Source organism: Palaemon carinicauda, chromosome 39, assembly GCF_036898095.1.
Source record: "Palaemon carinicauda isolate YSFRI2023 chromosome 39, ASM3689809v2, whole genome shotgun sequence".
Taxonomy (NCBI): Eukaryota; Metazoa; Arthropoda; class Malacostraca; order Decapoda; family Palaemonidae; genus Palaemon; species Palaemon carinicauda.
In genome coordinates, this window is record NC_090763.1 from 48479568 (window position 1) to 48483156 (window position 3589).

Below are 3589 nucleotides of genomic sequence, written 5' to 3' on the forward strand. Positions count from 1 at the left end.
TTTCACATATTCTTTAAATTAACTACCGGTAATAAGTGCATGAATATTTCAGCATGTTTGCACACATGATTAGCAATACAGGAGTATACTGCTTCAAAGTGTTATTTTGTTAGTGTTCCCTGTCTTCTTATTTTTTTTCTATTTCCCAAATAGAGACTAACATTTTACAGTATTTGTATACTGTATGTGTTTGTATATGTATTTTCTTGTACATTGAATGTGTGTTTACTGTCTGTGCTTTCTATGTTTGCATGCTTGCTTTGTCTTATATTTGCACCATGTATTTAATTCTTGAAGAATTTTTTTTTTTATTTTTAGTATGTTTTCTCTTATTTATAATTATATTAGGGTTTATTTGCATGTAATTCATGATGCAATGTTGGTTTACTTGTAAGTTAATTTTGGTGAATTTACTATTTTTTTATATGTGCATTATTGTTTACTGAGTTATTTTTACTTATGCATAATTTATTAAAATTCATCTGCGTGTGATTTATCTTGCATTTTTTGGTTGGCTTGTATGCTACCTTATTTCTATTGCCAAACCCCTTGTGATTATTTTTATGTGTAATACAATTTGGTGGGTTATTTTGTTCCTTTTTTTATATTTATACATTTGTTAGTTTTTATTACTAAAGAGTATACATGAGTACATCATGCATTTCCGTTTCAATAAAAAAATACAATTGTGTTTTATATAGGTCAACACCTAATATTTCCATTCTACAGTGACCAACAGACTATAATCAAATATATGCCTACACATATGCACTTGTGGCTATGTTTAACCAATCAAATATAGCCTACAGCATTATGTTTTACTTTATTCGAACGTGATATAGTATAGAACATTTAACAATGATTGTAATATACTAAATTTGCAAGAAAAATAACTAAATTATAAGAGATATAGCTATTAAGTTTCAGAAAAATAGACTGAGAAACATAAGGATATGTATTCTTAATCTATTTACGTAGGCTACCTGTATATAAAATTGCAATTTAGTAATCTAAAATTTAAGAATGTCATGAATATAAGAATAAAATATATTGACGTAGCAATGCAGGTGATGATGATGATGATGAGTAATGCAAATCATGAACAAATATGTCGCAAAATTTACAATTGAATGGTTAACCCATCTTATTCCGTCTTGTTATCCGTTCGCTCAATAGAGGGAGCCACCTTTCATTGCAGTTCTCTGTCTAGAGTCCTTGGCTTAGCATAGCGAAGTTTTCTAAGGCTGTCTTGCTGGAAAGTTAAGCAGTTGGGTGTGGAGTCGTGACCGGTGATAACCTGTAGGCTACAAAATCACTTGAGGATCGTTGAAGATCGTTGGTAAGTAAAGAACTGCGGGCGTTAAGTTTCTAATAATTTTATACCTTTTTTTCTTTAGGTGTTGATATGTTTATTTCTGCACACACATTTCTTTCAAATATCCATGTCTTGAATATCGATGTTGTTAATATCCATGTCTTAAATAACGTCTTTGTTAATGCTCGTGTCTTAACATTTTGGTTTTATAAATTCTTTATACTGAATTTTTCCTTATATAGGCTACACATGTTTCAACTTCTATCTGTAATTCCAGGAAAGAAAAATCTGGTATACCCTGATTGCCTCTGCGTTTGAAGCCTATAAATCTGGATGCGAATTTGTTAAAACCGCCGGTATTACCCGTATTGCATACCCAAGTTTGGTCGCTGGATACACACATATAGACTGGTGACAACGCTGGAATGTGGTGAAGTATTTTTCAGGCTGAACTATAAGGCAAGTATTCTTCTCTTTTGTTTTAATTCAATCCCAAGCAAGCCAGTCCTCCCCGATTGGGGGCTGCGCCCCCAATTGTGGGAGGACGTTCCCTATAGCACACGGTAGACCAGTAATAAGGTCTGCCGTGTGTTATAGGGAGGCTTGCTTTTAAACCCCTTCGTCTAATGTTGGTGAGTGTGTTAACTTTATCGTACTTTATTCAGGTTCTGCAGTTAACTCTTAAGCCTGTTGATCTCTCACTTAAAGTAAATTTGTCTTGCTTTCTTTTTTTATATTCCATTCAAGATTGATAATGATATTCTAATTTTATTTTATATTTAAGTAAATTTGTCTTGCTTTTTTATTATTATTATTATTATTATTATTATTATTTGCTAAGCTACAACCCTAGCTGGAAAAGCAAAATGCTATAAGCCCAGGGGCCCCAACAGGGAAAATAGCCCAGTAAGGAAAGGAAAGAAGGAAAAATAAAATATTTTATTCCATTTAAAATTTATGATAATATTTCAAGTTTAGATTATTTGCACGTATATCATACTTTGTTGTACGAAACTTGGTACTGTAGTATACGGATACTATTTGTTATTAAACATACAGGCTTAAGATATCAATCAATTTATGTAGGGATAACAAACTTAACTAGAAACTTTTCTGACGCCTGACACTTTTTCAGATCGGATTACGCGACTTCATGATGAAATGGAATATGAATTGAATCTTTAACCTCAATTTCTACCCATGGCTGTTTAGTTTGGTTGAAAAAAGTTACCGGAAATACTTTCAAGGCAGTCTATAAGTATTTGGAGGAAGATGTTATTAGGATTTTTTTTAAAACTCGGTTTGTACTGGAAGAATTGACAAGCAGATTTTAAGTAACTAAATTATAATGAAAAATAATTTAATATTTCTATGTTCAAGGTAAATTTTCTTTTAGTAATTTTTATCGAAGTTGGCAATTTTGTTAAATCTGATAACTGAAGATTTAATAAATTTTAGGCAGTATGAAGTATATTGAAATTTATTTGATTCATATTTATGGTTGTTTGAACCTAATTTTTTTTGATAATTGTATAATTTCATTAAATAAATTTCTATATTTACTACGTAGTTGTCCTATTTGCTTTATCTGTGAGATGCTAAGGTTGAAAATAAGATTGTTACACTTATTTTTGGTTTAAAGACTTTAAATCAATTACAGATTAAAAAGTCTTATAAGCTAAAACTCCGGTATTGAAATAACTTATTGACAAAAAAGAAACGCATTGTTATCACTCCAAAGGTATAAGAGAACAGAAACGAATTCCATTTAAACTTCTTTTGTAAAGATTTCAAATTCGAAGGATTAATGCCTTTGTTGAACGGTTCGCCGGATAATAAAAAAAAAATAAATTAAAAAGGGTAGCTTCTCTGAAATCCAAATTGTGAAACTCTGCATATACTTACTGGTAAACACTGTGGAGATTATGCTAAAGACTGAAGTGAAAGATTGGGGAGTCTTCATGAAAAATACCTCTAAGTTTGATGTATTGAACGAACATTCTTACTGATTCTAAGGAAAGTAGTAAAGGCTACAATTGTTAGTTAAAATCTAGATTGTCAGGCCAGTCACTGTTAAGAGATTCGTTAGACTTTTATGACTTTTCTGTAATGAGCTCTGTTTCGTATGAAAATATTTTGGCTTAACAATACAGCAGACTTGAACCATTTAGATGGTGGTTGTAGTCTAGGGATTCCCTCATAAAAGAAAGCACGTGTAAGGAAAACTACTAAAGACTTGGTTAACAGTCTAAGTGATTTGTCTTTGACCATTGG

General features: G+C 31.2%; 1 long non-coding RNA gene across 1 annotated transcript; it reads left to right on the forward strand.

Moving 5' to 3' along the window:
• The first annotated feature begins 1246 nt into the window (after positions 1 to 1246).
• Positions 1247 to 2873, forward strand: LOC137630856 (uncharacterized). Its single transcript, XR_011041777.1, has 3 exons — positions 1247 to 1339; positions 1593 to 1774; positions 2451 to 2873. It is a non-coding gene; the product is annotated as an uncharacterized lncRNA (long non-coding RNA).
• Positions 2874 to 3589: the final 716 nt, after the last annotated feature.